This window comes from Haliaeetus albicilla, chromosome 5 (assembly GCF_947461875.1).
Source record: "Haliaeetus albicilla chromosome 5, bHalAlb1.1, whole genome shotgun sequence".
Lineage (NCBI taxonomy): Eukaryota > Metazoa > Chordata > Aves > Accipitriformes > Accipitridae > Haliaeetus > Haliaeetus albicilla.
Genome location: NC_091487.1, coordinates 3,756,917 through 3,769,769, shown reverse-complemented (window position 1 = coordinate 3,769,769; position 12,853 = coordinate 3,756,917). Strand labels below are relative to the sequence as shown.

The window sequence follows — 12,853 nt, the reverse complement described above, 5'->3', positions numbered from 1 at the left end:
CCCGGGGAGGTGGAGCCGAGGAGCCCCGGAGGGAACCGAGAAGCTCGGTCCCACCGAGGGGACCCGAGGGTTTGGTCCCCCGAGGGGGAGCGGGAGGTCGGGTATCCCCATCCCGCTACCGGGGGGTTCCCCTGGGGGGACACGGACCTGAGCATCCCCTGGGGATCTTGAGGGTTGCCCGGGAGGGGACCCACGCCTCCCCGGGGAATACACCCACCCCAACGTACGCAGGGAGAGGAGCCGAGCACCCTCCGGGACGGGGCTGTGGGCATCTCCCGTGGAAGGGACGCACACGTCCCCCGTGGGGACCCCAGCATCCCTGGAGAGGGGACTCCAAGCACCCCCTGCACCCAGCCCAGTATCCTCAGCCCCGGCTCTGCCTTTGGCATATTAAGCCGGTACTTAGGAGTCGGGTCGAGGCAGGAGCAGAATTAGGGCCAAATCCTGTTCCCACCAAAGCCCCCACTGATGTCCCGACAGCCGGATCAAAGGTGAGTTGGGCTCATTCCCGCGAGGGCCAGCCGCCACTCAGCGCACGTCACGGACCTAACACACACTGATCTCTCCCCATAGGTGACCCAGGACGGGAATAGCAGCAGCAGCGGCGGCACCATAAATTAGCAGCAAAGCATCTCCGAGCCGCTCCTTCTTCAGAAGTGCCATCTGGTGAGATTGTTTTCGGAGTAGTTATTTATTCCTCACTTTTTAGTGTCTATAGGCATTTTTTGGGATGACCTGCGAGGCCAGCTCTGCCCCCGCAGTCTCTACGAGACTCCAGGAGAGAACAACCACTTGTTCCCAAACCTAAATAAAGAGCAGCTCTGCTGCGAATACTCTGACACTCATTTCTGAAATCTGTTTGCAGCTCAACAGATCATGCTGGGTAATTACATTATGCGAGTGCGCGGTACCAGCAGTGGGAATCCAATGCGCTGCTCTCCTCATGGAAAAAAACAGCCTGGCTTTCGGCAGAGCCGGGGCTGGAAAACCCTCGGCTTTGGGCTCGCTCTCGTGCTCTTATCCGTGCCATGGGAAATTCGGAGAGCGTTTCCACCCGGCAGCTCGCTCCTGCTTGTGTCGTGCTGAGTCCCCGCGAAGCCACCCGTGCCGAATGTCACCACAGCCGAGGGCACGGCCAGCATCGCGGCTGAGCGGGGACCACCACCCCAGCCAGAAATGTCTTTTTTTCCCCAAAATTCACTCTGGAAACACCCCTTCCGCAGATAACACAGGGGGATAGCCAGGCAGGGGCCAGGCGTGTGGCAGAGCTGCCGTTCGGCTCATTTAGTCCAACTCGTAAAATATTTTAGGGGTCGGGAAGGGCACAAGCGGGACGCGGCCCCGTCGCTTGAGGATGAGTCAGTCCTGCTGAGCGTGTCCTGCACGGCCCCTGCCCCATCGCTTGCACCCCCCCGGCCTCGTGTAATACAAAAATACAGTAACACAGCGCCTGCCTTGCCGCAGAGGCTAAATAAAGCAGCAGGAAGAGCTCTTGAATACCAGCAAGGCGATATATAAACATGTACGTGGATGGCACGTATGCTAATGCTGTTATATAGCCTAAGAGAAATGCTGTGACTCGTATCGACGCGAGACGCTTTCATGGCCGGAGGAGAGTCGCCAGGAAAAGCCACGCTCGCCATGAGCCGCCCCAGGGTCCGACGTGGGGAGAGCTTGGAAAGATGGACGTTAGCCAGTGTCCGGTCTGCCTCTCCTCTTTGTGAAAGGAAAAGCCCAAAGATTCCGGTGACATTTCTCTTTAACAATTCTGGAATTAATCTTGCTCGAAGTCCCAAGAAGCGGAAACACAGATGGAAAATGTAATAAATGGAACTGGTTTGGGTTTTTTTTTTTTTTTTTGGACAAGGTTTAACTGAGCTAATTGCACTGCTAGGCATATCTCAAAAAAAAAAAAAAAGGTGTTGTGGTTATGACTGAAAATACCATTCACATAAAATATACAGATTTTTCTCACACTAGATATATTTATATTAAGAGGACGGGAAATAGCAGCTGTTCACTGCGATCCTGCATTATCGCCAGCCGAGTATCTTCCATCCCAGCATTTCAATAACAGCATTGTTAATGGCAGGGATGGTCACACAAATGGGTGAGCTCTCTTATCTCATACATAGTTTCCCTATGATTTTGCTAATGGGATAAAAATTATAAACAAAGCAACAGAGTAACAACTAAATCCATCCGGGTCTCAGCACCCGCCTCCCTTTCCCAAGGGCTGACGCTTTTAGGGGATCATTTGCAAATTCCCTTGGGGCTGTGCCGACCCATGGTGTGCTGCTGTCGGTGCTCAGCATCCACCCGGCTGATTTTTAGCATGTCCTGCTAGGAAAATTTACCCTGGACCAACAGCACGGGGACTTTGGCGTCCGCCTGCGATGCTCAGCTTTCGGGAGGGCAGCCAGTGAGCCTTGTGGGGTGCGTTTGGGGACAGGGATGTCACTGCTGTTTGACGATGGCTGGCACGGCATCAGGGCCTGGGCTCTGGCTGCAGCTGAGATTTAGAAATTCTTCCCTGGACCAGACGGGAAAACAAATCCCAGCTACTGTGAACGGGCTGTGCTCGGGCTGGGGATGGTTTCTCAGCCCATAAGGGGAAGAAAATAAATAAAGAAACTCCGGCGCAGAGCCACAACAGCCGGCACGTTGCTATAAACTCCAGCGAGGAGCTGGACCTTGATCTGTTTCTTGCATTTCACAGGGGATTTCCAAGGAAGTTCTTCCTCCCTCCCCATCCAGGCTGGGGCGGACACATCCCCCCTCGGCACGGGAACAACCGGGACGGAGGGACAGAGCCGAGTGCCGGGGAGCGGGTGCTTCCTCCGGCGTTTTCTGGGCCCTTTAGGACAATGCCGTCTGATTTTTAGCCACAAATACCCACTTCACAGAGACATAATCATGCCTCCACTTTAACTGGGTTTATTATTAAATGCCTGGGCACACATCGGGACCCGTCCTCAGGGTTTTTGCCCTAATGCTGCCCCACTTTGCTATTTGCCTGCATGTACCCCCCCGGGACAGCCACCCCCCCCCCCGACAGCCCCAACTCCATCCATTCCAGTCCATCCCAGTTGAACTAGTCAGCGAGCTGGGAAAGCCGGTAACCAGCACGCAGGAGCCAGCCCTGGATGGTGCTAAGCATCCCCAGCTGGCCCCAGGGAAAAGGGGGAGCTTCCTGGGGGGGGGGGGCAGTTTGGCCCAGGGACACCCCAGCTCAGTACCTGGGTGGTGGCTGGGAGCGGGATGACCCGTCGAGCGATCTGGCGGTGGCACGTAGCCATTGGCACCGGAGCAGGAATGCCAGAAATGCAGAACCACCCCCGGCTCCCCGGCCATCCCGGGGATGCTCACAGAGGGGGTGCTGCCGTCAGGTTTTGGCTGGGGTCGGGGGGGGGGGGTATTAGCATATTTAACTAGAACCCCAAATCTGCCTCTCTATTTACCCTGTTATCCCCTCTCTTTGCTTGGGAAGTCAGCAAGGATGAAAATAAAAAGGGGTTTCATGACATCTAAGTCAAACGGGGCTGGAAAGAGAGAAAATCCAGCCTGAATACACAAGTATGGGAAACATCAAGAAAATCTAAGCGTGCATCCTGGCAGGGAGGCATCCCCCCCTGCTTGCCGCTCCGCCAGTAGTGCTGATACGGTATATTCTGCTAATCTACCCCACAGTATTTACAGCTGCCTATAACCCAGGATCCTCTTTAACATCGAGTTGCAGCAGCCGGATGCGATTAGAGCCTGTGAGATTCCTCGGGAAGGCTGGATGGAAAGGTGGAATCGCTTCCTCGCCACCGGACCCCCGGCTCCTCACCCGACCCGGGACCCCGAGCTGGGTTTTATTACCAAGTTATTGATAAACCTGGGGTGAGATTTGCTTTGCTGCAGCCCCCCTGGCCCATCGCACGGCGAAACACAAGCTGGGCTCAGCATCTCTGCAGCCCCCTGGTAGAAAAGCCCGTGCCCCCCCCTTCCTGTCCCTGCTCCTCCATCCTGTCCCTTTTCTGGGGCCCTAAAAGGGCTTTTTGGGGGCTCTGAGTGTGGGGGTTATTCCCAGGGTTTGCTCTCAGCCTGCTGGAGCTACTGAAAAGCCCGTGGAAATGTGTTATAAAGCAGGAGAGGCAGTGGCCGGCGGGGAGGGGCAGACGGGGACGAAAGATCACAGAAGTGGGGGAATATTTTTAGCCCGTCTGTGTGCCGGCTTCTCTCAGCGAGCTTCAGAGCTGCTCGGCTGACTTCAATCACATTTGATGGAGGGGCAAATGTCTTAGGGCTGCTCCTGTCCTCTGAAAAAGGAGAGAAATCCCAGCAAGGGCCCCCCCCGGGGGGGATTGCCAGCAGCTCCAATGCTATGAGACATCAGAGAATCCACAGCAGGATGGTGGGGCGGGAGGAAAACTGGTCTGCGGATTTCTCTGCTGAAAAATAACTGCAATTTGTGCAATTTGGGTGTTGCACATCCCACCCCCGGCAGCCCGGCAATCCGGTTCCCAGCTCGGTGCTCACCGGCGCGCACGTGCTTTCCATCGCAGCCCTCGGCCAGCGGGTTTTGATTACGAGCTTGCAGAAGCCAGCTCACCTCTCAGCAGGGCGAACTCCAGGAACGGAGTTACAAAGCCGCACGTTTCGCTGCAAACCTGATCCCGGAGCAGAGGGAAGGAGAAAGCGACATCGGGAATGAATCGTGCACGAGGGGTCACGGACCAGCCTCCCATTCGCACTGGGGGAACTGGAGATCCTCCAACGTGCTTCCTCTGCTGGAGTGACTCCAGTTGCATCCTCGTGCTCTAAGCCGACGGTTAGATTAGGCTTTCGCCATAAATATATTTAAACCAGCCACAACGCCAGTGCAGGAGGACACGAAAGGCCCCGTTGCATGGGGCAGTGCGGGCTCAGCATCACCTGAATCCCCAGCGCTGTGCCCGGGGCACGCCGGGGAGATGCTTTTCTCTGCACGGGATGGTTTAAAACAACCCGCAGCTGCCTGTTGCCAGCACGGGTTTCAGGCATTGCAAAGTGGATGATGTTCCCCCATATCCCCAGGGAGGGTGGAGAGCCAGGGGTGCAGGTGGGCACCTTTTTGCCCAGGGAACCTTTACCAGGCTTCATGCTTTGTAAATACGCAGGATTACAGCAGGGAAAAGCCAGCCCAGGCCACCCGTGTCCACCCCCCCCACTCTCTGCCAGCCCCAGGGACAAAGCACCCCAGGGAACCCGAGGCAGCGAGGAGCTTGGCCGTGGCCCGATGTATCCATCACCCATCTATCAATGATTTACCACCGCTGTGAAGTGCTGTTTGTGCTGCCGGGGCTTCCCAGCGGCCCCGGCCAAGGTCAGTGCTCCGCTTGGCGGGGGGACAGACGGACGCCAAGGGGGGAGAGGGGCCGGGACCCTGCGTGGTGCCGGTGGGCACGAGGCAGGAGCAAAGCAGAGCCCCCTCGCACCCTGCCGGCACGACAGGCTCATCCCGAGCATCCCTCCTCCCGCCGTGCTCGAGGATCCCGGGGCAGCCGGGGGCATCCACCTAACCCCGCTCTTCCATCCCAAGGGGTTACGGGGCCGGTGCAAACAACCCTTGCCAGGGCTCCGCGCCACGGGGAGGGGGGATGAAAACCATCCAGCGGCTGCTGGAGCCGGGACTGGGAACCGCTTCCCACCGGGGTCACCGGCACAGCGGCCGGCACAGCCTAAAACCGTCCCCGCGAGCACCGGCACCCGCAAGGCGCTGGGGTGTTGGCGCTGGACCGTACTGGGCACCTCGCACAAAGGGTTCCAAAGGTGCCGGCGGTGCAGGGCAGGATTTGTGCAATCACTCTGCTTTTTGAAGCAGCTGCGGCATCCTTTAAATGCCCGACCAAAACACAAATTGATTTTTAAGCAATGGGCTGAGCAGGCCTCCACGAGGACCCATAGCTTGGCTAATATTTAGCTACTGGGCTCCCACGAATAGCTTCTTAATCCCTTTGTATTTCAGTAATGGCACGCAGGATGCAGCCTGCTGCAGCCGAGCTCCCCGAGCACGTTGCTGGGGTCCCCGCAGCCCCGCGTCCCTTCGCTCTGGCCACCTCCTTTTTTCTCCCCCCTCCACCCGGTGTCTCTCCTCCCCCCCCTCGCTCCATCCCACCCCCACCTGCACCCCAAGGACACCCCGCTCTGCTCCATCATCCCCGGGGCTAAAAAAGCCATTTGCGAGGCTGCGTGGTGAACCAGCGCTAAGCACCAGCTCAGAAATAACCACGGGCTTTGGCTGAGCTGTTTTCACCCCGGACCGGTTCCCCGGGACATCTCACCGGAGAGGTGGCATCACCAAGTGCACCAGCACCCATGGGGGAAGCTGGAGGAGGGCACCGTGTCTGAGCCCTCTCCCAGAAAAGGCTTGAAACCCCACAGCTTTAGGCACCGATTGCAAATATCTCACTGCTGTTGCAGCAAATGCTTTATTTATCTCCTTACTTATTTAGCTGGGAATTAATATCAGAGGCTCGAGGCTGTCCTGGTAAATCCATGATAAGTGAGCAAATGCATTGGAGGGCTTGCAAAACTGCAGTGCATAATTTCAGTGTATTTGCCGTGGCAGTGTTTTGGGTCGCTCCTTTTGCAGAGAATGCATGTGCATATGTATATATACATACATATAGGTATGCACACACATATGTATGTAAAGCCCAGGGAACTCAGTGCCTGCAGCTGGCATCTCCCCTGCCAATACCCACATCATTCTATTTTGCAGGCAGCTCGTGCCAGCGTGCCAGGATCCTGGCCACCACCAGCCAAGCTCTCCCAGCCCGCGGGCTCCCCAAGCCCCCGGTTTCAGGGTAGACCCCCCCCCGCTCCAGCACAAAGGGCTGCTTTGGGGTGCAAGGGGGGGCTCGCCGCCCTGGCAGAGGTGTGTGGGGTGCCTGGAGGACGGCAGCCTCGCTTTTTCAATTACCGGCTGCCAAATTTCTCGGCGTGATGCTGCCGCCAGACCATCGCCTGGCGTGAAGGCGGAGGGTGCCTGAGATCACAGCAGCGCTTCCAGCACCCGCTGCCCTCCCTCCCTTCTCTGCAGCACCAGCAGCAAGAAACGCACCGTTTTGTTTTAGTTTTAAGGGCGATTTTCAGTGGAAACATTTCCCAGACACGCCATTTCCCCGGGAAGCGGCAGCTGTGCAGTCTCCGTCCCGCCGCGGGTTTCCCCTGCCAGCTCGCGCATGCGACTCCCAATTAATCGCACAAAGAAAAGAACATGTTTAAATGGTGAGTCAGGCGCAAGCACGGCCCCACGCCAAAACGATCAACCCCAGCTTTCCACCCGGCGTGGTTATTCTGTCCCAAAGAGCACGTACCCCTCGGGAAGCCGGTGAAGACCCCCCCAGCGAGGCGTGGGAAGGCAGGGCAGGGAGGGCAGGCAGGGCTCCGGTATTCGGATGGGTCGGGGGGACACCAAGGCCGGGTCGAGCTCGAGGAAGTGCTGGGGACCAGCCTGCTCGGGAAGAACCAGATGGTTTCCATCCTGGATTCCTCCAGCATCGGATGACGTGGATGGGAGGCCCCCGGGGTGAACGCATTGCCGAGGCTACCCACCGTTGGGTGCTGTGTGTGCCCCAGCATCCCACGGATAGAGGAGCGGACCCAATGCTGACCCCAGCCCAGGGTCCCACATCTCCAGGAAGGAGTTTGCTTGGTTTTCCAACCCCTGAGAAATCCCTGGGGCTCCCGGTGGCCCCTGGGCTGGAGGAAGCCAGGGTGCCCGCTGGGAGCCCAGGCTCTGGTTTCATGAAAGCAAACTGGGAGGGAAAGAGCCGGCTCACCCTTCCCCGAGTCTGTGCATGGGATGGGAGGGAGGAACCACGGCTTTGGGGACCCAGCTGGGCCACCCCAAAAATGCCCCAGCCGCCCCCAACCCTTTTTTGGGGTCCCACCCCAAAAGCGGGTGCTGCAGCCCTTGCCTACGTGCCCGGCGGAGGGGGTATTTGCACCGCAGCACCCGTGCCCCCGGGCAGGGCGTTATCAGCGCAAGCCCTGATCAGCAACACCCTGATCTGCTCTCATGCATGCTCACATTTTCATGACACCCTAAAAATCTCCAGGAGGTTTTGGGGGTGTTGCACGCAGCCGGGTTCCCACCGCAAACACCCCAGGGCAGCGGCAGGAGCCGGCACGGTGCCGCTGGCCCGGGCGCTCTCCACTTTGCAAACCCAAGCTGTTTATGAGCTATATGAGCACAATAAAGCAAAAGCAGCTGTGGCTACTACCTCCTTTTATGTAATTTTTTTTTTTTCTTCCCCCCTTCTCTGAATTTTTATGATCCAGATATAAAGCCCTGGGAAATACACGTTTAGAGTAGAGCACTGACACCCGTTAATGCAGGGGCATGAAATGCAGTGCCCTGACTCTCATCCATCCCAGGAGCTGGAGGTAGGGATGGGGATTACGGCGGTTCCCACCATGCCAGCGTACACAGAGCCTCTGCACCCCAGGGCACTTATTTCCAACGAACTTTTTTTTTTTTTTAAAGAAAATACTAAAAATAAAGTGCCTGAAAGCCAGTGACAGGCAGCGGGGGAGAAATCCCAGGTGTTTCTCATTCGGCCCTGCCACGGCTCATGTTTGCACAACCCTGCCCCATACCAACATTTCTTTGCCCAAGGCCTTACCCAAACAAAGGCAAATGGGTGAAGGATGCTGTGGGCATCCCAGGAAAGGACTGGGAAATAATACTGTCACCCTCACCGAAACCCTGATTTGAGCATCGCTGCCGGCTCCAATTGCTTTGTCAGCACTTGCTGTATTTAGGATTAGCGTATTTTTGCTTTTTTTGGCTTTTTGGAGAAGAGCTTTCAGCTTCAGAGCTAAGAGCAGGAGAGGAAAGCAGGGCATTAATATTGGAATGCCATCACATCTCTGAGGCCAGGGACACCTTGGAGAGCAACCGCAGGGGTTTCTGCCCACCAAGCATCCACCAAGCTGGACCAGGGGCCATGGCCTGGCAGGGGAAAGCATGCTGGAATATAGATTTTTTTTTTTTCAAAGTAGAAGAACAGGGTTAAGCTGATTTCCCACCCCATCCTTCACACCCCAGGCTGTGGCAAAGCTGCTGTTTGCACCCTGGCGCTGCTTGACCCTGGGGCTGGGCTGGCACCGTGGGGACCCAGGCACCCCAGCTGGGACACTGGCTCTGTCCCAGCACCTGCCCTCTTGCACCTATGAAATATTGGAGTTTTTCTAACTCAGCTGAGCAGGCTCCTAAAATCTGCTGGGAACCTGCCCGGGTTGTGGGTACGTACCCCCACGGGTGAGCTCAGTTCTCCCGGTGTTCGCCTGCCATGTTCTCGGTGCCGTCCCCTCCAACGTGGAGCAGAGGGACCGGGGTCCCACTGCTTTATCCCACCCAATAACCCCCATCCCGCTGACCCCCACACCCCCGTCCTGCTCCAAAGCCCAGAGCAGGTGGCACAGACACCTCCTTCATCTCCAGCCACGCTCATTTCTGGTGCAAGGCACCCACTTTGCACCCTCCCTTCTGCAAACGCAGCCCTTAGACCCCTCGCTCGGATGGGGTTCATTCGTTTTGGTGCTTTACAAGAGAAGGGGGTGCCCCCCAAGCACAGCCATCCTGGCTAACTGAGCCCCCCCATGCCAGCTCCCCCCCAATTTACACCCCTCCTGCCATTGCATTTGGCAAGGCAGCGCGCCCCCCTCCTCCTGATTTACGCAGACCCTTCAGCACACACTTGTGGCAGCTCTTTTTAGGTTGCCGGTGATTAGAGAGATGCTGCGTTGCCCCGTAGCCTAATTAATAATTGGAACTCTGTGCTGACCTGGCACTTTACATCTGCAGAGCCGAAGCGGTGCTGCCGACGCAGGCAGCAGGCTGTCTGCGAGCCCTGGATCTGGCTGTCGGCGGGTGGCTTTGCATTCCCATGGCCAGGACATCCCGGTCTCCATCCCGGTATCGGGCAGCAGTGCTGGCTGGAGCTGGGGGGCTCACTGCCGGGAAGGGCTGGAGGTGGGCTGGGAGCCTGCACCCACCCGAGCATCCTGCAGCCCAGACTGCAGCTTGCGGCCAGGTTATGTGAAACAGCATCTCCTTTGGTCTCTGGTTTAGGCTGGTCCTTTGCTAGCTTAATTAGATAGTCACTGATTCCTCCCAGCTCCTCTGCACATCGTTGCTGGGACCCTCATCCCTTGGCTCGGCCCCGGGGCTGGAGGGTAGGATGGCTGTCCCATGCACAGCCCCTCTCTCAGCTTTGCCTTCCCCACCATTTTCCATGATTAACCTTGAAGAAGGGAAGGATTTGGCCTGTGAGAACAGGGCACGATGGCTTTAACCAGCACTGCGGTGCTCCGGCGAGCCTGGGGGGTCCGCAGGGCTACCCTGACACCGGCTGCTCCGGCTCGCCACCCACAAACCAAAAAGCCCTTGATAATAAAACTAAAAAATCAGAAAGCCCCAAATGATACGCTCTGTATGTAAGGAAACAGCGACAGCCGCAGCATCCTCCAGAGCAGCTGGGACCCCCTGTGCCCGGCACAGGTTGCACCCCCGGGCCAGGCTCCATCAGCTCCATCAGAGCCCCCGCGCCAGCTTTCAGGTTTCAAGAAGAGCCTTTTTGTGCCAGTGCTGGGGGCTGGGACAGGACAGTCCTTCCCACGGTGGGACCCCCAGCCCAGGGGGGGAGCAGCCCTCATCCACAGTGGGGATTTTCCCCTTTTTACAGCATGGCCAAGAAACACTACGTCCCTTGGCTGAAGCTTTCTTAGCTCTTCAGGGGTATGGGATGCTGCTGCAGATGTGCACCAGCCCCGCCAGTGATCCTAATAGGTGATCAGCTAAACAAAGCAGAGAAAATAATGCTTACAGTATATTTTTCCAAGGATAAATCCCTATTTTTCAGGTATAATCAGGCCAGTTTCCAAGGCAGAAAAGGTCTTTTCCATTTCTCCACCACCGAGCTCAGCAAACAACCCTACCCGCAGAGCAGGATCGGATGCTTTATCACATTCCCCTGTTTGTGTTTATGACAGGGCTGGATCTTAAGCTGTTGCATGAAAAAATACCAGGCCTGCCCTCCTTTGCATCTGGCTTCACACCCAGCCTAAGCCGATACCGCGCCTCCTCCTGCCTCTGTCCATCAGTCACCCCAATTACCCTCCGCAGAGATTGCTCAAAGCTCTCCTACCAGCACCCGAGCCTGCGCTGCTCCTTCCTGACCCACACCAGCTCGCTCGCCGCACGCGATGGAGAGAGACGCATTCATCCTCAGCCATCCCAACGACACTGGGAAAGGATGACAGTCCTGCAGGACCAGCAGCATCCCATCCCGGCGCTGCCCCATCCCGGCACTGCCCCATCCCAGCGGCGTGGGAAGCTTCCCGCAGCAGTGCCCGGGCCAGCCGGGTGGGGTGAGCGTGGAGAAGACATTTAATTACACAGCGCTGGGTGTTTTTCCAGTTGCAGAGGACCGGCTGCATTTGCTCTACCCGCACTGGGTGCCATTAGTCCTGTTTGACAACTAATTGGCAATTAATAATATCACTGCATTATGCAAACAGGCTATGAACGTTCTGCAGATTGATTTTTTAATGCCTTTGCATTTGCTTCTAAGTGTTTTAGGGCTTAGATTATATATATATTTTTGCGATGAGCTAGAAAAGCAGGTGTTTGGGGATGCAAAAGCAGGTAATCCTTCCCACAGCACCTAGCATGAGTTGCCAGCCCAGGGGATCGCTGGCACGGGAGTTTCCACGGCTGACCCAGCGCCGGGTGATGGCTGCGAGGCAGGGCTGAGCCTGCTGGCAGCGATGCTGCCACTGCCCGGCCGATGAAAGGCCACCGGGAACGCGTCTGTCTGCCCATGCAGGCAGCCGAGACGTGCCGGGCTGGCCTCGTCACTCCTGGTAATGCTTTAGGTTGCACGGCGGAGTAGGAAAGAGCATTAAAAATAGCCTCAAATACCGATAGGAGCAGCAGCTTAGCGCAATCGAAAAAGAGCTTGCGGACAGCATCCAGCCAGTTTAGCTTTGCTTATGCTAATTGGAGAGAAGACGACTGCAAACAGCTCGAGGTGAGAAGATTGGGCGGCGAGGAAGAGCGAGCTGGGACTTTCCACGGGCACGCAGCCAGCGCCGTCCCTTTTATCTGCTTTTGGGAGCGTCTGGTTCCTCGGGGCCAGGCTGCCCGGCCGCCCCTCGCCCGGTTGGTGCCGTGCCCGAGGCACGGCGCTGGGGATGAGCCGCGTCCATGGCCCGCGTTCCCCGGGTTGGGGTGAGCAGCGAGGTTCGGCTTCCCCCCAGCATCTCATACCTGCGCCCGCCTGCAAGAGGCTGGGGAGAAGTTGGACAACCAGCGCACGGTCAACCTGGTGTCCTCCGGCGGCTTTGGAAATGCTGCACATGGGGTTTTTTGGGGGAAGGCTAGGAAACACAGCGTCATATATTTTGTTTTCTATTTCCAAGGGCTTTAATGGGGAGCATTGTGCAGAGCAGTCCTTTCCCCTCCACCTTCAAAGCCCCTTCCCGGTGGGACCAGCTGTGGACTTGGGGTCCCTGGGCTTGCAGTAAGTAAAAGCCATGGTGGTAATGACCCCTGCTCAGCAATGCTCAGCCATTTAGCTGCTTTAAGTTCACTGGGATGCAAAACTGAGGTGCTCTTTCGTAGCACAGGCTACTTTCCTATGCTCAAAATTGAGCTCCAGCATTGCCATTCCCTTTAATTTTGGAGGAGCAGATAGTTTGCATCAGCCCTGCTAACGCTGCTAGCTGCCCAGCAAGTCTTGCTCAGGGCTTAAAGAGGCATCTTTAAGAAAGATAAGCAAGATAAAGAAATGAAACCACCACCCAAAAAAAAGAG

At 56.9% G+C, this 12,853-nt stretch overlaps 1 long non-coding RNA gene across 1 annotated transcript; it reads left to right on the top strand.

Annotated features, from left to right (window-relative positions):
* Nucleotides 1-170: 170 nt before the first annotated feature.
* LOC138685304 (uncharacterized) lies at nt 171-1,845 on the top strand. The gene is made up of 2 exons (XR_011324546.1): nt 171-491; nt 574-1,845. It is a non-coding gene; the product is annotated as an uncharacterized lncRNA (long non-coding RNA).
* Nucleotides 1,846-12,853: the final 11,008 nt, after the last annotated feature.